This window comes from Hippopotamus amphibius, chromosome 9 (assembly GCF_030028045.1).
Source record: "Hippopotamus amphibius kiboko isolate mHipAmp2 chromosome 9, mHipAmp2.hap2, whole genome shotgun sequence".
Taxonomy (NCBI): Eukaryota; Metazoa; Chordata; class Mammalia; order Artiodactyla; family Hippopotamidae; genus Hippopotamus; species Hippopotamus amphibius.
Genome location: NC_080194.1, coordinates 70,625,726 through 70,649,422, shown reverse-complemented (window position 1 = coordinate 70,649,422; position 23,697 = coordinate 70,625,726).

The following is a 23,697-nucleotide window of genomic DNA, read 5'->3' as shown; positions in this document are numbered from 1 at the left end:
TCATAGGGCTGGTGTGAGGATTTGATAAAATGAGATGTAAAAAATGCCAGCTACGCCACTGATTACTCCCGTCTCCGTGGTGGAAGGGAACTTAGGGTCTGTCTCTCCACCTGATGGAGATGCCCTCTTTCTAATCTTCCTGGTAAGTGTTAGTTCGGCCTGTGTCTTTTCACTTGGACTGATGAGGGCAGCCTGCCTGGTGCACAGGTCGACTGTGGGCAACCACTGGTCCAGTAGTGCTCATTCCTCTTCAATGATGTGCATGAAAAATCCCCAGTGAGGCTAGGAGTAACCACGGCAGCGGTGGCGGCTGTAATAACGATGATGGAAGTGAACATTTACTGAGTCTCTGCTGTGCTCTGTGCATACTAAGTGCACTGTCTTCCTTAATCCTCATGACAACCTATAGGGTACGAACGAAATTTATGTTTGTTTTTAAGATGAGGAAACTGAAGCTCAAAGAGGGTAAGAAATTTGCTCAAAGCCCCAAGGTTGGTACATGGTAGAGACAGGATTAAAACCCCGATCTACTGAATTTCAGTGCTTGTAACCTCCGTTCCCAGGGTTTCACCTACCCTCACACAGAGGCCAGGCAGGGCATTTCGATGGTGTCCCAGACCAGCAGGTATGACTGGGGTGAACTGCAAACCTCTTGCCCTATTTACATGGGGTGGCTGCCTGTCAGTTTCACCTCACGATGCTGGGGTGCTGGGTGGGGGGAATACAGCTACAGAATTGTCAAATCTTCTCCTTTTTGCCATAAATCCTAAGAATTTGGATATTTTAATGGGATACACCATGATTTAAGATGTTACCTCAAATTTTTTGAAAGTGACCTACCTAACTTCTAAATATTGTCACTGCCCTTTAGATACACATTGAAGCTAGTTTCCTGAGGATGGTTTTTCTGTCCCCTTCTCTCCCACTTAAGTTTTAACATTGTAATGGAAGTGAGAGAGGGAACCTTCTTGCCCAGAAAGCCCTGCATCTACTCTGACTATCTGTTATGCAGATATTAGTCCTGCATGTGGAAACTTTAATGATCACTTGTGACCGGTTGAGAGCCTAAGCGCTGGGGTTGAGGATGGGGTGGGGGTTAGAGTGAGAGGGAGTTGGAATGGGAAGGTAGAGTTTAGAACTGGGGAAATGGGGGGGGGTGTGGCCAATACAAGGTAGCAGCTCTTCAATTGCATACAAAGGAGGGAGGGGAGGAAGGGAAGTCTGGGGTTTTACAGGACCCCAGCAACCACCAGGGATCCACCCCTCCCTCCATGTGGGAGAGAGGTCTAACCCTTTCTCCAAAATCTTGAGGTAAAATAAATTTTATAAGCTCCTGGAAGAGGACCATCTCTTGGCCTGTGCCCAGCTTCTAGGCACTTTCCCAATCCTGCTTGCTGAGCAGTTTAACCTCGTGTCCACGCCTGGACTAATTAAAATAATTATAAATGTGTTATTTATAGATTGACTTATACCATTCCTTTTTCCACACACAGAATATGAGAGGCTTAATTTGCACAGCAAAGACCACGTACTGAAGAGCTTTCACATGATTTCATCATTTAATCCTCACGACATCCTCATTTTACACAGGCAGAGACTGAGGGTCAGAGAGGTTATATGACTTGCCAAGGTCACTTAGTGAGAAAATGTCAGAGCTGGAAATTCTAAACTGGTCTCCTGACTTAGATACTGATGCGCTATTTCTTGTACTCCACTCTGATGGAGTAAGAATGGAGGAGAATAATATAATGGCCATCCCCGTACCACCCTTGCCTCTCCAACCGCCCCCCCCCAGCATAATCAACAGCATTGCCCCCATACCAGGATCAGGACAACCACAACCCCAGCAGCCCTACTATCAACAGCCCCCTGTTCTTATACAGCTCTCTCTGAAGGCAGGAATTACTAGCAACACAATGTCACAGAGGATATATTCATACCCCACACAGACTTTCAATCCTCTGCCCCATGTCTCATAAACACTATGTCAATGGCATTCCTGGGCTACCAAGTTTGATTGTTGCGTTCACTGATTTTAGAGTTTCTTGATTTATGTTTTATATAACTTTTCCCTGTAATAATTTGAAGATAAGATGGATTTTTGATATGCTTTTAAGATATCAGCATAAAGAATTTAAAAAAAATTTGCTGCTTGTGTTTTATTTTGTCTCAACTTTCTTGAGTTATCTACAGGAACACAGTTTTCTTCTTCTTTTGAAATTAAAAAATGTATATAGATCTCTCTGGTATTTATATTTTTACACTTTCAAATTTCCTAGAGCTGCTTATAAACCCATGTTATAGTAGAACTATCTTAAGAAAAGGTGGATGAAGCCAGATGTTGGTACATGGTTGCTTATAGAGTTGACCCTTGAACAACATGGGTTCGAACTGTGTGGAGCCATTTATATATAGGTTTTTTTTCCAGTAGTGAAGACCACAGTACTACCTGATCTGTGGTTGGCTGAACCCACAGACACAGAACTGTGGACATGGAAGGAGCGACTGTGTATATAGTGTGTATATAGTGGAACTTTGGATAGGGCAGAACTGTGTATATGGAGGGCCCACTATAAGTTATACGTGGATTGTCAACTGTGTGGAGGGTTGGCACCTCTGGTCCCCACGTTGTTCAAGGGTCAAGTGTTTATTGGTCTTTAACAACTTTTTAAAAAGTATGCATGAATCATATGTGATGCTTTTGATGCAGTTCTCCAGTAATGCCTGGCTGGTAGAAAGACTGGGATCCTAGAGGTGTCCCAAACCTTCATATTTAATTCTAAACTGTTCCTATTTTACAGCTGTGCAAATTGAGGCCCATCAAAATTAAATGACTTGTTGCAAGTGACATAGCAAGCTGTCTTGACCAAAGGTGACTAAACTGCAAAACTGAGCCAGAAGAGATTTCAGGGGCACCACTAGGTATAGAGAAGAATGGCTTTGCTCTCAAGCCACAGACTGCTGTCTCCATGTGGGCTCTGTCTCTGGCAATTCCCATTTTTAAAGAGGAAGGGTCCTACGTTACATAATCTTACTTTTGGGAGTAAGAATGGGAAAGGGTCTAAATCTCAGCATTTGGGGACTTGGGTAGAGGTCACAAGGTCTCCTTCAACATCTTCCCCAGAAGGGCATATGTCTCTTATGCAAATAAGACTCTTTGTCTCCTCTGAGTTTCCTGGTAAAAGTGTCTCATGAGGCAATCAGTCATTCACACACTAGTATGCTTTAATCCTCTCTAAAGAGATAACTCCTTGAGGCTAAGACTCTGAAGGGGTAGAGGTGGGAGGTGGGGGAAAGTAAAGCTCTGCTCTCTCATCTTAGTGCTGTGAAATCCTAGTGCTCTTTCAAGATCCCACTCAAATGTCATTTATTCCAGAAAACCTTCCTTGATCTCTCTTGTTAGAGAGATTGATCTCTTTTTGTTGCTTCAATAAATAATACCTTTTCTCATGTTCTAGCCCGGTACTTCTCATAATCTCTTCCATACATTTAATTACTTGCGTGTTTATCCTATATTTCTCCCAGGAGTGGGAGCCCCTTGAGGGCAGGGATACTTTTACTTCCTTGTCCACGTCTATTGGCTAGCTTGGAAAAGGTAAGGTTATCTTCTGGTATCTTAAAGCCCTGAAATTACTTAGAAGTCAGGTGCAAGGTGGTTATGCCCAGTTTTGCACAGGCTTCCTTAACTCCTGGGCCATCTCTCTACAGCAAAGTTTGCACACTTAAAAAAGGAGCCTTCAGTCTCCATTCTACTCATAGTCTGGTGCAGAACCAATGGTCCCCACTCAGTGTCTGCTGCCTGCCCAGCTGGTTTTAGATGATTCAGGGTAGATTCCTAGCTTCATGACCTTGAACAAGTTACATCATCTCTCTCTTCAGTTTCCTCTTTTTTAAAATAGGCATAATACTTGCCTCTTAAGGCCTTTGTTCTAAGGACTGGGGATATTACATCTGCAGTATTTAACACGATGCTTTGCACACAGTAATCTCAAAAAATAGTAGCAATTATTATTTTTTCAATGAGGTAAAGAACAAAAAATGCTTAGGACAGTGTCTGGCATATAGTAAGGGCTGTGTGTAAGCTATTATTTTTATTCTTGTATTAAGAAAGCAGTAAAATGTAGTTATAAAGAGCAAGAGCTTTGGAATCTGTTTTGGGTCAAATCCCTGTTTGCTAATTGCTGGCTATGGTATGTTGGGAAAATTACTTAACATTTCCAAGATCAGGTTCCTCATCCCTAAAATGGGGGCAATTGCTACTTCATAGAATTGTTGCAATGATTTGGTGGGGGGAGGGAAGGGATTTCAAAAGTTGTGGCAGACTGCATTTACCAAAGATGGCCATGGTAATATCTTTCACTCAACATAAAACCTTGTCACCAGCACGCAATCCCCAACCCCATCAAGAACCAGGGTCCCTCTGGTTCCCTCTCCTTGATCTGCATGGGCTTGTAGGTCAATAATGCAGCAGCTGTGATGTTGGGTGACTTCCTGGACTAGGCCATAAAATGCCCCCTGTTTTCCACCTTGTTCATTTCCACTTGCCTTTGGAACCCTAAGCTTCCACGTCACAAGTCCACAAGGGGTGAGGAAGTGCAGGCCACATGAAGAGGCCACCCCAGGTGCCCTGCCAATGGCCCCAGCTAAGACCCCAGCCAACAGCCAGCATCAATTGCACAGATATGGAGTGAAGATGCTTCCAGACGACTGCAGCCTTTGAGCCTTCTCAGCTGAGGCCCCAGACCTCGAGGAGTAGAGACAAGCTGTTCCTGCTTGAGCCACAGAAACTGAGCTGTTTCAAGTCGTGAATTTTGGATTCATTGGTTATGTGGCAACAGTTACCGGAACAGAGTTCCAATGAAGTGCTAGTACATAGTATAGACCAGATAAAAGAAGTAACAGTATGTGTTACTAGAGCAGTTACTAGAGTTATGACTATCTCATGGTGGTACTTCTACTGGAGAAGCCCTACTATGCTCCCCAGCAGCCAGGAGAACCCAGCCCCTCAGGCTTCTGTCCCGCCCACCAGCCTCGCAGCCAATGAGAATCCAGCCTGTAAGCCTCCCTCTCCCCGCCCCCTCCTCATGGTGGTTGGGGCCGAAGAGATGCAGCAGGTGCCGGAAGTGGTTTTATTGGTGTCCTGAGTCAAAACTGCGGGAGTGCTGGGAGCCATTCTTCCTTGTTTGGACACAGCTGCGTGCCCTGCCCGGGGAGCGGGCAGCGAGCGCTCCTGCTGCTTTTGTGTAGGGCTGCCTGGCCTTGCCTAGGTGAGGACAGCCTCGTTAATCTCCTGTCCTCTGCCGCTGTGACACGGTGACCGGACAGGGGTCAGCTTCATTGGACACATTCTTTGTTGCAGTTAAGCCAAGCTCTTCGGCTCTTAGAATTGGTTTAAGCTTGATTAACTTGTAAGGAAAAGGAAAATTTACATTTGGGGGACTGGAGAATAACGTATTTAAGCTGCTCTCTTAAAAATAAATCCTTTCCGTCTTGCTACTTTCAAAGCCTGGTGCTCGCTGGCTTGCTGGCTCTCTCTTTCTCTCTCCTTCTCTCCCTCCGCTCAAACCCTTCTACTCCTTTACTCCCTTCTACTCCTTTTGCTTGCAAACTGGCTTTCACTCTCCTCTCCTCCTCTCTATTGTTTGCTCTCTTTTCCCCTTCCCCTCCCCTCTCTCTGTTCTCTCCCATTCCTTCCCGGTCTGTCTCTCCCTGGGTGTCTCTGATTTTTCTATCTCTGCCTGGCTCCTTCCAGACCTGAGATGCCACTTTTCAGCACCTTTGTTCCTGAGTGGCAAAAATGTGCAGCTCTCTTTGAAGCTGACACCCGTGTGGTCCCTGAAAGGTTACAGAGGGAAGCTGGAATTCTGGAACTTTCACCTTTAGCTCTGCTTGGATTCTGAGCTTTGCTGGTGGAGAATGTGCCCAGCAATGTGTTGCACATCGCATGGGACAAATACTCCTTTTGTCAGCAGAGGGTTAGTGCAAGCCGCCCTGGGGTTGGTGGCTCGTCCACTAAGACTCACTGGGATATTTCCCGGGCTGTGCTTGGGGGACAGTCACAAGGCAGTGCGCAAGGTAGAGATCTGAAGATGATGAGGCCTGTCTCTGAAGGCTGAGGGGACAGCACTGGATTGGGGAAAAGATCTCTGGCTCCCTTGAGCTGTGTGATCTCTGGCCAGTCACTTTACCTCTCTGAATCTGTTCCTCACCCATAAAGTGGCGGTAATGGCAGTCATCCTGCCTTCCTCAAGGAGCTATTAGGAGGCTCCCACGAGCTCATGAATGAGAACACATTTTGTAAAGTATAAAATGCTGTGCACATTTAAATGCTTTTTATTATTGTTTTTATCATGATCATAATTTTTATGTCCCACTAATGCTCATCTTACAACTCATCAGCATTAAGAAGAATATGCTCTAAGTGGAATGAAATCTTGTTTCTCCCTCGTGCATGAATTTAAGGTGTACTTGTGGGAAATCAATATCACTGTTTCAAGAGGCCTTTCTCAAGCCCCCTGCTTCTGCCCCACCCTGGTCCTTAAGGCCTGGCGGGCCCTCCCCTACAAATGAGGCCGGAGAAGCCAGAGCTGGTCCTGCAGGGGACCCACCCCCTTTGTCCCACCCTTGCTCCCCACAGCCTGCTTCATTCCTGCATCTGCCCAGTGTCTCGTAAGCCCGGCACCCGTCTTTTTCCCTGAGACAGACCAGATCCTCTGAGGGTAACCCATCTAGGTATTAGTGCACCCAGCATCCCTCCATCTAGATATTCCCTTGGCCCTTCCTCTCCCCTAACCTGGCTTCCCCCATTCTCAGCCTCAGTCTCTTGGGCTCCCCCTTGTGGCAGGTCCTGGCCAGGCCCGCTTTACTGACCCTCCAGGAGGTCCTATGGCCTGAGAAGCCATAAATCACCCATTTGGGGAATTGTGGCTCCCCTGACCTACAGATTTCTGCATCCTTGCAGGCTGCTGAGACCACTGGCCCCAGGTGCCTTTGGGAGGAGCAAGGGCAGCTCTGGGGAGAGGCATCCACCTCACCACCTGTGGTCGACTCTGCAGCTGCTTTGTTATTAAAACCAGTCATCATAACCTTGTTCCAACCTGAATCAGTGTTCTCATCAACCCTCAAACCTGGATCAGACCCATAACTCTTGAAAGGTGGGGAGGGGCTTACAAGAGGGCACAGGAAGAAGAGGGGGGTGCATTCAGCAGAGTTTGGCTCCATTCACTGCTGGCCTCACCCTGGGGGTGGGGACAGCTCATCTAGCTTCAGGCTGCACCTGCCTTGAAGTTACGTCCCTCCTGTGGCACAGCGCCCCTTCTTGCTCCTCTCTGGGCCTCAGTCCCCTCTCTGAATCTTGGGATAGGCTTCCACTTGGTTTCTCAATCCCAACCCCACTTCGGCTCCCACACCTACTCTCTGAGGAGTTATTTTACAGATGCGGAAACCGAGGTCCAGGATATTACATGACTTGTCTGAGACCTGAGGGATCTTGGAGTGCTACAGCCAGAGGGTGATCCAAAGTCATGCTCATTCCATTACAACAGGCTGCCTCCTCTTTGGTTTTACAAAAAAAAAAAAAGATAAAGGCTTGGCATCTGTCCTTAAGGAGCTTAGGGTCTAATGGAACAGCTAAGCCCATAAAAAATACCTAGTACAAACCTGGGGAATAGGGAGATAATAGAGATATTTACCCATATCATCTCTGAAAGTACAAGAGAGCTAGTTAATTAATTTTGCTTGAAGAGTTGTTGGTGGTGATGGTGGTGGTGGTGGGGTGTGTGTGTGTAGTATAACTTTGAGAAGAGGAAGCAGTTGTGAAGCCACTGTGTCAATGTTTTGCAGAGGTCAGAAACTCCAGACAGCAAATACAAAGCTTGTGTGTTGCCACACCTACAACCCTGCAGACATCACTAATCAAATGCCACTCCTACAACCCTGTGGCCATCACTAATCAATCTTACCGCATGAACCCAGACATGACTTCAGAATCCTTTGCAACAAAGTATCTGGTGGCTATACCTTTTAATTGAGGCTGGTAGGCAAGTGAGCATTTTTGGCTATTCTGGAGTATTAGACAAAATGGGTGTTTTCTAGAAGAAGAAACAGGCTCAGAGAAGAGAGTGACTCCTCTAGTTCACTAAGGTGTGAGGACACCTGAAATCCCAGCAGGATCTGCTTCTCTGAGTGATTTTTCTTATCTCGTGTATATTAAGGAACTAACATGTGATGACGTCTTGCTAGGTGGCACCTTCTGTGACATGAACAGGGAATATTACCTGTGCTACCTCTTATTCTCACAACTAGGATTATTGCCATTTTATAGAAGACAAAACAGAGGCTGAGAAATATAAATGACTTGCTCAAGGTCACACAGCCAGGAGGCCACGGAACTGACACTTGTGTTCAGGTCTGTCTCACTCCAAAGCCTGTTTATTGTTTTCTTCTAAAGTTATTACAAAATGTTTAAAATTTTAAAAAGGTTTCAGTAGTGACAACGCATGCCCTTGTCACTATTCCCCACTTAGGACATGAGACAAAGCCTGTTTTATTTTGGCAGAACACCATATGACCCTTCACATCATATGAAAAAGGGGATTTAATAAAGTAATTGAGCAATGTTGAACATTTCTCAATGAAGTCTGCTTTTAGTGGAGTTTTAAAATGAATTTTCTTTGTAAATTGAAATCATGTCTTTGGATAGTTCAGAGACTGCAGCCAGGGAAGTCTGCAATTCACAGACCTGCTCTTCTGAGGAGTAATTTAATGCCACAGACATAGATCTCAATTTCTGTTTTTTACCTTTAATCAATTTTAACAAGCCAGATGGTCATTGCAAATGGGTCCTCTAGCATCTCCCTCTTCTAACTCTGCTGCTCTTGGGGATTTATTTAAATTTGGTTTCTGGCAACAATCTAATACCTTTCTATTCTCTGCCATTCCCGGCTTCTGTGTGGGTCACTCCATAACTATATCTTCTCCAGCCTCCCAATTGGAATTAACCTTTCCTGATATACTCTACAATCTACCCCAGCACACAGTAACTCCAGTATAGCATCCCTATACCTTGTGTTACTTATTTATGTGTGTGATTTCCCCATTAGATCCTGCCTTGCTCATCTATAATTTTATTATATGTATAATCTTATATAATCTATGTAACAGTAATTATCATAACTGCTAATGCTTTACAGTTTCCAAGTACTTTTCCTAGTCATAATATTATTTAATACCTACAATATCTCTGAGGTATTTTTACAATATATTCAATTTTACAGCTATGGCCATGGAGCCTCAGAGAGGTGAGGAAACTTGCCCCAAATCACACAGCTAGCTAGTTGTAAGGTGTAGGAGCAAATTAAGTGTTCTCTCCCTGTAACTAGAATATAAAGTATTATATACGTAATTTTAAAAACTGAGATTGATTACAGTTTTAGCAAATTCTCACTCATCAATTCTTTTATTCTGTGAATATTCCTTGAGCGCTTACCTACCAGGAATTACACTAGGTTCTGGGGAAACAGTCAAAAACACAAAGAAGGTCTTTGTCTCATGGAGCTTTCAGTGTAGTAGAGAGAGAGTAAACAAGTAATCAAATAAATAAACAAAATGTGGTAGGCCGAATAATGCCCCCCCAAAGATATCCATATCCTAACCCTCCAAACCTGTGGATGTTGGCTTACATGACAAAAAGAACTTTGCAGATGTGATTAAGGATTTTGAGTTGAGAGATTAACCTGGTTTACCTGGGTAGATGGACCCAATGTAATAATAAGAGTCCTTAGGAAAGGGAGGTTGTAGGCTCAGAGTGAGTGAAGATGTGATGATTAAAACAGAGGTTGGACTAATGAGATTAAAAATGGAAGAAGGCCATGAGCCTCAAGAAATGAGGCATCTTCTAGAAGCTGGAAAAGATAAGGAAACAGATTTTCCCTCAGAGCCTCCAGAAGGAACGCAGTCCTCCTGGCCCATTTTAGACTTCTGACTTCCACAACTATAAGAGAATAAATCTCTGTTGTTTTAAGCCATTAATATTGTGCTGCTGTGTTACAGCAGCAATAGGAATCTAATACTCAGGGTAATTATAGGTTGTGATCAAAGCTATGAAAAAATGAAACATCTTAATTATGTAACAACTGGGGAAGGACTCTCTGAGGAGAGGACGAAAGTGGACCAGCCCAAGGAAGAGCATCTCAGGCAGAGGGAACAGCGGGTGCAAAGGCCAGAGGAGGCAATATGATGAGGAACAAAGACAGGCCAGTGAGGCTAGAAATCAGTGAATGCTGCAGAGTTAGGCTGCAGTCAGGTCACACCAGGCCTATCAGGCCATGGCAAAGGATTTGGATTTTGGACTGTAAGAAATGGGAAGCTCTTGAAGGATTTTAAACAGGGAGAGAGGTAAACTTCCATTGCATTGTCTAAAGTTTCCAGAAGGCCAAAGACCCTTCCTTGGGGCAGAGAAAAACTTAAACTCAGTCAAGACCAACCCATCCTTCCTGTGCTCTACCAGGTTCTGAGAATAGGTCCAGTCTTCGTTAGGAACCATTGGGTTTTATTTGTGCCAACCTAACACTCCAGTTCTGTCAGGGGCAGGTGCCCTGATGTGAACCATGGGCAGCAGATATCGCTGTAAGCTTGGGTATGACTTATTACAGTGAGGGAGGGCTTATGTGCGACGTGGAGGGGAATTCAACATTATTGAGCTTAGAAATGCCCCTGTCAAGGTGCGGAACTTATTTGAAGTATGTATATAATTATTTTGCTTCTGTCTTTAGACTGTAAACTCTGTGAAGTTGGGGACCATCTGGACCTGTGTTTCTAGTGCTTGTTTGCAGTAGGTACTCAACAGGCACTCGTGAAAGCATGGATGAGTAGAGGAAAAGGGCACTAATAATTTAGCTCAGCTTTTGTAGGAAACAGAAATATGAAGAGGACTAATAAACAGTAAAATACAAACATCAAAACAACCTACAGGACTTCCCCAGTGGAGCAGTGGTTAAGAAACCCATGTCCCCTGCCAACGCAAGGGACATGGGTTTGAGCCCTGGGCTGGGAAGATCCCACATGCTGCGGAGTGACTAAGCCCGTGTGCCACAACTACTGAGCCTGCACACCACAACTACTGAAGCCCACGTGCCTAGAGCCTATGCTCCGCAACAAGAGAAGCCACCACAATGAGAAGCCCACATGCTGCAATGAAGAGTAGCCCTGGCTCGCTGCAACTAGAGAAAGCCTGCGTGTAGCAACAAAGACCCAACATAGCCAATAAATAAAATAAATAACATTAAAACAAAACAAACAAACAAAAAAACCACAACCTATAGTCAGTTCTGCTGAAATGCTTGTTTTGAAAGCAGGAATTTGTTCTAATGCAATTTATATGAGGGAACAATGTAAGTGTGCCTACTTTCCCCAGTGAAAAATGGTAAATGAATGCCCAAATCCCAGCTGAATAGAGCCACATGACACAAAATGCACACACACACACACACACATCAAACACTCACCAGCTCCCTTAATTCACTGCCTGTGGTATGAGCCCCAAGCATCCATATCTGGGTTCCAAACCTCTGTCCAATTTCAGACAATTCTCCTTCACAATAATTCAAGGTTCTGAGGTCTTCCTCTACACGCAAATTCCAGGTCTTTTTCAAGGTAAAAAGCTATAGTTATCGTAATATTTATGCATTTAACCATTTAATATATTTAAAACTGTGCTGCCATTTTTAAGTTCCCATCTTTTCTTTTTTAAAACTGTCATTGGTGAAGTTTTTGAATGTTTTGGCTTTAGCTCCATTTCTACCATAAACCTGAAGCTTTTTTAATGCGTGATTTCGGATAGCACAGTGATTTTCAGAACACATATGTGGTGTTATAGCAGAACTGACTGTACTTTCTTCTGTCTGCAACACTAGGCAAACAAGAAAACATACACAGTGACTAGCAAGAAATTAAAATCAAACCACTGAGCACTAGGAATGATTCATAATGTCTTTCTGGTGTATAGGACACTCCTCTTATTATTAATTTATTCATTTTTCATCCATCCTTCCATCCATTTATTTATTCTAAAAATGTTTATCAAATGCCTATTATGTGTCAGCTCCTGAAATAAACCCTGGTGATACAGCAGAGAACAAAATTGGAGTCTTAAGAAGTCTTAGCATTGGTAGAAAATAATAACATATAAATAAAAAATGAGAATAGCTGCAGTGGACCAAATGTGTATGCCCCGCCTCATTTCCAAACGCATACGTTGAAATCCTAACCCCAAGTGTTGTGGTATTTGGAAGTAGGGATTTTGGGAGCTGATTAGGACATGGGGATGAAACTTTCATGAATAGGATTAGTGCCCTTATAAAGGAGACCCTGAAGAATCCCCTTCTCCCTTCAGTCATGTGAGGACACAGTGAGAAGATGACCATCAAATCTTGGACTTCCCAGCCTCCAAAAACATGAGAAATAAATTTCTGTTGTTATAAGACACCCAGTATATGGTACTTTGTTGTGGTAGCCCAAGCTGATTCAAACAATAGTTAATTCTATTGTAAGCTTACTATGTTCCAGACACCATGGTCAGCACTTTAAATACATTTTATTTAATCCTTTCAGTACTTGGTAGTCATTGGAAGGTATTACCAACAAGTGTGGGTCATTATTATTCTCCCCATTTTCCAGATGAAGTTACTGAGACTAAGCAGTAAGTGGTAGAACCAGCATTTACACCCAGGCAGTCTGACTCCTGAATGATACCATTGACATCTGCCTACCCCGCCTCTGCTCAATTATCTCCAGTGGTGGGGAACACCCTGCCTCTCAAAGCAGCCTGTTCCATCTTTGGCAGGATATCAAAGGGGTGAAAACTACATTTTAACAGCTGACACTAGAGTTCACTGTAGGGGAGAATTGAATCTGTTTAAGAAAATACATCAGGAAGCCCCCACCCTTGGGACTGCAGAGGAAAATGAGGGATAGTCTGAAACAACACTAACTTACACTGTTTTACTTAAGATTTTTAACAGGAAATTGTGGCTCTGGGCAGAGGAGAGGAGGCTGAAGAAGAGAGCAGGTTCTGTTAAACCTGGCAGAGTACCAGTGCCCGTGGGGAACAGTGGCCAGCAAGGGGTTCTTGTGGGTAGGTGTTTTCAAAGGCTAGGGAGGCAAATGTTTTCGTTTACATAGTTTACTTTGCTTTGATGTAAATACCCTTCCCCTCTCCCAGACGTCCATACAGTCTGGTGCACACCTGGGGGAAGATCAAAGCTGATGGATCAGGTGCCAGACTGGGCTGGAATAGAGCACACCTGGGTAGGAAGGGCCCTCCGTATGTGCCCACTAAGTGATGGCCAGTCACTCCTGCTCTTCTTCTTTTAGCTCTGGGACTCGAGAACCATTGTCAGGACTGGAGGAAATCAGAACTGACTGAGCAGTGAAGACCCAAGTTCCCGGGAACTTGCAGACATGCAGGGAAAGCTCAGGTAGAGACTGGGGGCGTACAGGTCTGTTTTTACGTAATTCTCAAAGGACTAGGGAACCTCAGATGGTCTCTGGGTTACAGTTGTTAGAAGCAAGGCTCTCAAATGGGGAATCTTGGGTTTGAATCCCAGTTTAGCCATTTAGTGGGTGACCTTGAACAACTTGACCTGCCTGCCTTTCAGGTTTTTTAATCTACAGCTTGAAGATAACCTTTCTTACCTTGCAGGGTTATTTTGAGAGTTGAAAGTATGTAGAATGTTTAGGACAATGCTTGGCATAATAACCAACCAATGGTTGTAGTTCTAACTAACTCTAATGGTATGGTGTAAACAGCATAGTCTTCCTACTTGCTGGGATCAGGGTTGAAGATCCACTTCCGTTATTACTTACTAGGTCTGTGTCCCTGAGTGTGTGACTGAACTTCTCTGATTCTCAGTAAAGTGGGGAAATAAGACCTCCCTGGTAGGGCCGTGAGGATTAAATGAAAAAACAGAATCTGCTAACCACTCTGGTGGGCATACGGCAGGTACCCAATGATCAGCACCAAGCCTAATCCATATGGTACCTTTTGTGGATTAGGCTTTAAAGAAAGGTGCCCCCTCCTTTGGGAGACCCAGCCCATACAGGTCGCAGCTCCAATTCACCACCCTGGCCTGTGGGCTTCTGTGCAGTGTGCAGCTGGCACATCTGTACACTGCAGATGGGTGGCTTTATGACTGTGCTAATTGTTATTGTTTTGCCTCTGACTTGCCCCCTATCTTCTGGCTCAAGACTGTTCTAGGTTTGGGAGAAAGCACCTAGGCCCCTTCCTAATTTTCTCTCTCCGGGCTGCAGCTACCCTCCTTCTTGAGACCCGATTTCTGTGCCCTACTCTCCCACTTCCCATCCCCCTCTCCTAGTCCTCCCTTCCCCTCCATCCCAGGATCCTGGCTACCCCTCCCTGCGCAGCTGGCTTGAAGACCACTCAGCAGGAAGGCTAGATCAATGACCTCCCTCCAGCCTTGCCGGCCTAGCCTGGGGTCTGGAACAGCCTCTGCCGAGATAATCTAGTGCTTTAATTGCCAACAGCAGTCAGAAGGGAGCAGATGATCACGGCCCATAAAGGGCGAGAATCCTCAGTGGGGAGCTGGGTTGGCTGCAGAGCCACCGAAGGCTATTTTTAGCATCTGACCATGGTGGTGCCAGGAGAAACTGCCAAGTGGGAAGGCAGCTGCCCCAAGGGGCCTGCCTGCACCATTCAACCCCAGCCCTCTGTGGTTCCTCTTCCTCCACGGCGAGGGCTCCCGGCCTGGCTAACGGTGGCAGCCATCCCCCTGCTGGAAGCCAACGTGGGCTGGGAAGGACGACAGTCGCTGGCACCTGGGTGGGGTGTTGGAGTTGGGTGTTAACTCACTGTTGACACTTAGCACCGGGGACTCAGCCCTCATGTGGCTCCCACTTTGCAGGTGAGGAAACTGGGCCACAGAAGTAAGGAATGACTTCCTTCAGGCTATTCTACAGGGAGTTCTGTGGCTGTCTTCGTCTGCCCTTCCTCAGAGCATTTAGTCGGCGGAGTGGTGAAGGGGTGCGGCCAGAATCCCTGGGTGTGCCTCCCAGCCTCAGACTGGTGTGTGACCCTGGACACGTCCCCAGGTTCTCGTCTGTCAGGCGGGGGGGAGGAGAGTGCGTGGGTGCCACTGCACGGGTGGTTGGGAGCTAAAGAGGGGCAGCAGGGAGGGCGGGCACTGATGTGCCTCGTCTGTTGGACGTGCTCCATAAACGTTAGCTGGTGGTGTGGTGCCTCTGTGGCCAGCCCATCTGCCGTCGGGACATGCAGCCCAGCTAATCCTCACATGGACTCAGCAAGGCATTTCAGCTCCATTTTTCAGGTATGGAAACGGAGTCCCAGAGATGAACTGAATTCCTCAAGTGGGAAGAGTAGGAGGTGGGTCTTGAGCTCAGGGCTCTGCCCTCCTGGTGCCAAGATTCTTCTTCCGTGGAGGCTGGAACTTCCTGTGTGCTGTGTCCCTTGGGAATTTGAGCACAGGGGACAGGTGTCAGGAGCTGTGATGTGTTAGAAAGACTGGTGGAGAGAAAGAGGAAAGAACTGTAACTCAGAGCTCTGGTTAGCGAAGATCTAACTCGCCTTTCCTCCCCACCGGCTTCCAATGTGTCCCTGAGACACATGATGGGAGAAGGTGCTCCAAAGTCATCCAGAGTGACCCCCAGCCCCTGCGTGGGATTACTCTCCCATCCTGCCCCTGCTAAGAGCACACCGAGGGGCTGTGAAAGCCAGGGGCTCTTCCTTCCTGGCTGGATCTACCAGAGTCCAGGTGGTGTTCTAGGGTCTGCTGTCACCTACGGCTCCCTCAGTCCCAACTGCCCTTCGCTCTGCCCCGGGCCATTCTGCCTCTGAATATTTCTTATATGCACCCTTTCCTCCCTAGTCTGCTGCCACTGCCCCCAATTTAAACCTCTTTCTTGTAGCTGAACCATTGCCACAGCCTCTTAATTGGCTTCCCTGACACAGATCTGGGTCTACCCTCAATCCCCAGGGGCTGCCCCAGAGGGGGCCCCCCCAAATGTGAATCTCATGGGGTCACCTCTTCTTTATGTCCCTTCCAGAGCCTCCCAGGGCCACACCAGTATCTTGATCTTCTAGCTTGATCTTCATGCCAGCCCCATCTGAGTCTTACCCCAAGCCCCATAGTTCCCAAAGGTGTGTCCCCAGAAAATAGGTCTTTGGATTATTAACGGGGGCCGAGGGGCAGGGTAGAGCATTCCCTGGGGAATTTAGTCTGGGGAAAATAGTGAAGGAGGTTCAGCAAGTTGATTTGTTGTGGGACTTCTCAGAGCCTCTGTTATGCTAATTTATGACACAAAAGCTCTCCAGAGGATCCCTAGCAAGCTTGCCCTGAGAAGAGTGGGACGCTTAGTTTTAGCAATAGCTGACACTAACACAGTGCTTACTACATGGCAGGCACTGGGCCCTGTGCTTTATTACATTAACTCACTTCATCTCTACAGCTCTGGGAGACGATGCTACCATTGTCCCCATCTTACAGATGAGGGAACCGAGGCACAGAGAAGTTAAGTGACCTGCCTACATTCGCTCAGCTAGTCAGCAGGGGAGCTGGGACTCCAGCCCAGACCTCTTCTGAAATCAGCACTTGTGGCTACTATGCTAGACGGAAACTTTCAGGGCTTCTTAAGCACCTGGTATTGTGATGAGCACCCGCTTTGCATTCTTTCATTGAATCCTCACAACAACCCCACGGTTATTATCAAGGAAACAGAAATGAAGAGCGCACACATGGAGCCAAGAGGTGCCTGAGGTGGGCACCGGGTCTTCCTGTGAATTATGAATCCCTAGCCTGTCTCTAGCTCTGAACAGAACAAGACATCCTTTCATCAAGGGCATCTTGCAGGGTTGGTGCTCTGTAAAATACCCATTGGGACGCTTCTTTGGCGTTTACCTGGAAATACTCACTGTCACCAAATGTTCTTATTTCCTGACACTAAGACTTTATACCCTTTCCTTTGCCTGGTGTGCTCTCTACTCAGTCCTCCTGACACCAGGGAAGAGCTAAAATAAGGTCATAGCTCTGGTTTTTCCAGGCTTTTCCTTTCCAAGCAGCTGTTCCGTTATCTGTGCTTCCTATAAAAAAATTGTGCAGTGATGGTCTGTTTTCACATAGATTCCTTCCTTCAATCACTCTCTCCCTCTTTCACTCATTCTTCATCCATTCACTCATTAAATATTTATTGAGCAACTACTAAGTGCAAGACATTGTTTTAGATCCTGGAGGTACAGCAGTGAACAAAATAGACACAGATGTAGACCCTCAGGAAACTTACATTGTAGTGGGAGAAAAGAGATACCCAACACAATAAATAAACTGCATTTAGCATTTTTGAAGGGATAGGATAGGGGAAGCTGGGAGTGGGAGGGGATTGCAATTTTAAACAGGGTGTTAGAGAAGGTCAGCCTGAGGCTGTGACCTTTGAGCAAAGACTTGGAGGAGGTGAGGGAGCCTGCCACAAAGATATCCTGAGAAGGGTCACAGGCAGATGGAGGGAGGGGATGCAGAGGCCGCAGCAGGAGGCATGTTCCCAGACCAGGACCGAGGCCCTTGCGGCTATTGTGGGGTGAGGGAGGGCAGAGTAACAGAGGTGCTCAAGAAAGGTTTACTTGGATTGCTTTAGGAAAGCTGAAGCCTTTCCCAGCACTGTTAGAGCCAAACTTCTCATTAGCATTTTCAGAAGAAGATGTTTGACTAGGAACCAAATCTGTGTAATCACTGAGTATGTAACCGGCGCCTTGCAATCTGAGGGGGAGACGAGAACGCAGGGAGTTAGAGGCCTGCCTTGCCTTTGACCTTGGGCAAGCCCCTCCCATCTTGGCCACTGTTCTGTCATCTGTATAAGGCACCAGAGGATGTCTCAGGGTACCTTCTGATTCTGGCTACAAGCTATTTCAAGAGCCTCAGTTTTCTTTTCTGTGAAATGGGGCTTATAATACCTACTTCCATCCTTCTTTTGGTTGTTGCATCAAATCAGGGAAGGCTGTGACTTTAAAAAAAAATTTTTTTTTATTGTGGTAAAAGTCACATAAAATATACTATTGTAACCATATTTAACTGCACAGTTCAGTGGCACTAAGTACATTCACGCTGTTGTGCAACTCTCACTGTCATTCATCTCCTGAATTTTTCACCTTCCTAACTGAAACTCTGTCCCCTTTAGACACTAACTCACCATTCCCGTCCCCCCCACCCTGGCCCCTGGCATCTACCAATGTACTTTCTGACTCTGTGAATTTGAGGCTGTGACTTTTTTTTTTTAAAGTAAAATTGGATTCCAAATTAGATAAAGGCTAGTTTAATAGAAACTCTATCATTACATGGTAGTAACCAAATCTCTCATTTCCGAGCTTAAGATCACATCCTCCCATGGATTGCAGCAGTGATGCCATGACGTGGGCACACTGACCTCATTTTATGGTTGAGGAAACTGTGCTCAGGAAAGCTAATTCACTTTCCCAAAGGCACAGAGCTAGTGAAAGGAGGACGCAGACTCAAATTCCAGAATGTGTAAAAGTCTATGTGGATTTCCCAGCTGCACAGAACCAAGGCTGAAGCCAAAGCTAAGCTACCAGAGAAAGACAAAACAGAGCCAAAGACTGTATGAAATCGAAGGAAAATTCCCAGCCCTTCCTTACAGTTGCTGCTAACCAGGAATGGGGTACCCCCAAGGTAGAAAAGAGATGGAGGGTGAAATGAACTGTAGGTCACTCCTGAGGAACCAGAGTTTGGAGCAAGACTTTGGGTCAGATCAGGATGAAGCATGACATGAGAAGCTACTAGCCAGTCCTGGCTGAGGCCAGAGGTCTTGGTGGGCAGAGAGGGCCTTTCCCAGACCCCTGCCAGCACATCTGTGGGTAGCAAAGGGCCAAGGGTGTCATCCTTACTCAATGGGATATTAAATATATTAAAATAAATACCAAAGACCTTACAAAACAAGAGAAAACACTATACAGGGGAAAAAGAACAGAAAATCATTATATATATATTAAAATAAATGAAAGGCCTAAACAAAACTATTGTTATTAATATTTCTACACTGTGATAAGACAGATGGGTTGGAATTAGATCTGGAAAAATGTAATATTCTACAAAGGAAACTCTAGGGAGACCCACGGAGTTATGAAGGTCATTTCTCATTAAGGGTGAACTTTTCTATTCTTTCTTCCTCTGCCTTTCTCCTAACTAAGCCTCCGCTAGAGCCAGAAACTCCCCACTCCTTTTGTGTGCTGGAAACAGGCTGTGGCACCAAATGCCCCCTCAGCTCGGCTGTGCAAGGCTATTTTTAGCTCTGCCAGACAACAAATAGCATTGTTGTCCATTCTTGGGCAGTGGAAGTTTTTTTTTAATTGTCTGTTCAGCTGCTCTGGAGTCCAGGCAGCATATTAACTGCATTTTTTGGACACCTAGGACAAGGGAAGGTGAATTTCCCTGGGCTCGGACCACAGGAGAAGCAAAGTTGCCTGAATTTCAGAGGGAGCGGGCACCTTGGGAGAACTGTGGGCTCTGAGATAGACAAGTCCCCAGACACAGGTGCCTTGGCTGTACGTGTACATCGTAATAAGAAGGTCGTGGTGCTGTCTGTGAAGTGCCTGTAATGGAGTCTGGAATATGCAAGGAAGAAACACTTGCTCAAGGAGTGGGTAGGTGACAATATTGGTGTGGTGCAGAGCCAATGTCTGTTGAATGTGTGAGAGTGCACGTGAGGTCTTAGCGAAGAAAATCACTGTAGGGGAGTGTTATGGGTTGAATTGTGTCCCTCCCCTCCCCTCCCCCAAAATAAACATTACAGTCCTAACCCCCTAAGCTCAGAATGTGACCTTACTTGGAGATGGGGTCTTTACAGAGGTAATCAAGGTAAGATGAGGTCATTAGGATGGACCTTCATCCCAAAAGACTGCTGTCCTTAGGAAAAGAGGAAACGTGGACACAGAGACACACACAGGGAGAAGGCATGTGGGTATGAAGGCAGAGATCAGGGTGATACATCCCCAAACCAAGGAATGCCCAAGATTGCCAGCAAACCATCAGATGCTAGGGGAGAGGCCGGGAACAGATTTTCCCTCAAAGCCCTCTGAAAGGACCAACTCCACAGACACCTTGATCTTGTACTTCTAGCCTCCAGAACTGTGAAGCAGTAATTTTCTGTTGTTTAAGCTGCCCAGCCTGTGGTGCTATGTTAGTTAGGGCAGGCCTAGGAAGCAAATACAGGAGCATTAGTGAAATTATGTGCTGTACTAGGTAAATGCCTGGCTCTCGACTGGCACAGAGCACAAACTCAATAAATCCTTCTAAAACGAATCCATGAGATGATGCAGAGGAAATACCCCACACAGTAGCTGGCATATAATAGATACTTCCTCATATTCATTAGTTGAATGAATGAAGGAGGCCATTCCTAAAGCATGTATCCCAGAGCTGAACATATGGGCAGATGCTCAGTGAGTATTTGCTAGCTGGTTGGTCATCAGAGCTAACATTTACGTGTCATTTACTAGGAGGCAGGCGGTGCTCAAAGTGATTGACATGTATGTTACCCTCATCGGATCCTCACGACCACCCTATTATTGATCCTATTTAAAAGAAGAGGAAACTGAGGCACAGAGCGTTTCAATGACTTTCCTGAATTTACCCAGCTGAGTGGTAGAGTTAGTTTCTGAATCTGGTTGGTCTAGGATGAGGGTCTCTACACTTAAACCACTGCCTGAAATTCTTCTTCATGTGAAGAGCCTGGCACATAGGAGGGTGCTCAGTTCCAAACAAGCAGATGAGGGTATGTGGGCCAAGCAGGGAGCGCAGGGTCCTGCCCTGGTGGCCTGAGAGCTGAGAGGTGACCCGGCTGTTCCTTCCTCTCCTAAATTCCCCGGGGGGTGGGGGGTGGAGGTGGGGGAGGTGGGGGGTGGGCGGGGCTCATGTGTCAGCCCCACCCCCACTCCCTATCCTTCTACTGGGAATAGAGGAAGCCTGCTTGATGCTAAGGAGGGAGTGGAGCAGAGGGGGTGTCAAAGACGTGCTCTGTCTGTCAGCCAGGTGGCTTGGCTGTCAGAGGCATGGCGCGTGAGCATCTCGCCTCCCCTGCATAACTCATCCCAAACCAAGGGCCCAGCGCTGACACTGCACTTCCACCGCAGGGCCCCGCCTGCTGTTCACACGCTTTCCCGGACTCTCCTGCGCTGCGCCAAGGACCAGGCGTGGCAGTGATTTACGACGTCACCGGCCAGCCTCTACCCTGACCACTGCACTTGGCCACAGGTTTAATTATTTAAACAGATTTTACATTTTATGAGCATGCCCTCAGGCCTGGCAGAGGAAAGCCTTAGGAGAAAAAAATCATTTTTGCTTGAAAGATTAAACTGAAATATGCAAGGACAGGGGACGGGAAACATTCCAAATTCCCAAGTGTGAGTGTGGTGTTCAAAGCTCTTCTAAATTTTCCCCATTTTAGCAGCCCCTCCTCAGCAAATGCACATTTCTGCCTCACTGCAGAACAAAGTAATTCTTCATCATCCTTGCAAGTGCACAATTTTGATTTTTCTGGCCCACGTGTTTGTAATGCACATGCACCCTGTACACACACGCACATGCTTGCTCACAGGATCTTGCTGTGTACCTGTGCTTTGGTAGGGGATGCACAGGTAAGCAAAACACACACAAATCCCTGCCCTCATAGAGTGTCCATTCTATGGCAGGAGACTCTCTTACCTCATCTTTTGGAGACCCTGTTCTCCCATGAAGGTCCTGCTAAAATGCTACTTCCTCTGGCCTCTCTGATCTTCTCGGTGAAATTAATGCCTCATGTGACATGTTGTAGTTGGCTATCAAAGTCCGTACTCACTGTACTGTAACTGCCAGTGATCTTGATGCTCTCCCTCTTTCTTAGAATGTGAACTCCCTCAGGGTGAAGACCCTCTAATTTTATTCCTATCCCAGCACCTGTCACAGTGTCTTGACACATAGTAGGTGCTCATATATGGTTGGCCATTGGAAGACTCTTCTGCTTCTTTTTGGTCCAGAGAATCTCCTGCATGTTCTGTCTACTCTCACATTTTCTTGTTTGTTTTGTTGTTCATTTGTTCATTCATTCACTCCAACCATTCATTCATTCAGCATATAATTATTGAGTACCACTAGGTATGAGAGCCCATTCTAAGTGCTGGGGACATGCTGATAAAGACAGAAAAGGCCCCTGTCCTTGGTGTGTTCACATTCTGGTCATGGAGACAGAGACTGCTGTTCTCTGGTTCTTTGGCTGTTGGTTTCTCAGATGTGCCTCAGGGCCACGGCACACCCAGGTGGGGTGTGGGATGGTCTACCCTAAAACTTGGATCAGGAGGTGTCCGTGTCTTCCTGCCTGGCTCAGAGGACAAGGCTGGAATAAATGAATCTCACCAATCTCCCTCGTCCAAGCTCTCCACCTCCGTGTAAATTGGGGACAAAAAAGTCCTAGGCTATTAAAATAATAATGCAAATAATCCATATTTTTCATCTTAAAAGCACTTCTGGAGCATCCGATTAATCTTTCCAGTCCCTCTGCGTGTAGCTAAGTATAAGTTTTTGCTTCTAGATGAAGAAAGTGAAACACAAGGTGATTAAACTATTGGCCTGAGGCTATAGAGAAAGCAAGGTTTTGAGCAGGGATTCGATTCATCAGTCCTTAGTTATTTTGAACAATTGCAGACTCAAAGGCCCATGTCCCTCAGGCAGCAGCTGAGGAGTGAAGCCAATTTGCCCTGGTGGGCAGGACTGCTTGGTGGTGAAGCGTCAGAGCTTTGCAGGTACCCAGACCTGGGTTTGGTTCCTGCCCCAGACCCCCACTTACAGTTGAGTGACCTTTGGCATGTGGTTCAAGCTCTCTGTACTCCAGGTTTCTCATCTATAAAATGGAGCTGACACCTGTGTTGCAGGATTAGGAGGGTGAAAATAAATGAGATTATGTTTGTAGTGTGCTTAGCGTGGTGTAGGATGTCTTTTTCTTAAAGATGTATGGAGATAGAAGCTTTTGAAATGGGCAAGGTGTTTAGAGCTAATCACCATCATCATTATCCAACATTGTTTGGGCACTTGGTATATTCCAGATGTAAAGATGTCAGCATGATTTCATTAATTGTCTGGTGTCTTTTTATTAATATCGATTGGTCACCACACCTATGTCATGTCGTCCATCTGATTTCTTTCTCTATGAATGAATGCCAAGCCCCTGGGCTGCATGCAGTAGGAGATACAGAATTGACTTGAATGCAAACTCTGCCCCCTGCCATTGATCGGGGCCTTTTCAGCCCCGTTAGAGTCATGAGTGCCCTGAGTTTACACCATTAGTTTTACCTAGGTTGTTCAGAAGCCTTAGTGTCACCTGCAGGGGGCATTGCACTTAGTCTTGCTATAAATAGCTAACATTCCAGACATACCTGCATGGCACCAGGCATGTAACATGCACTCTTTTTAATCCTCACGTTTAATCTTCACACCAATTCCATGAGGCATGAACACTTCTCACCCCACTTTTGTAGATGAGGAAGCGTGGTACAGAGAGGGAAGTAATTTTTGCAGCGTCCCGTAGCCAAGTCCCTAGTCAGCCAGTTCTGAGTTTGGTATGTTTCAGGGGAGATTTGTGTCTGAAGAGAGAGTAGAGAGGAGTAAACTAAAACCAGATTCATAATCCAGT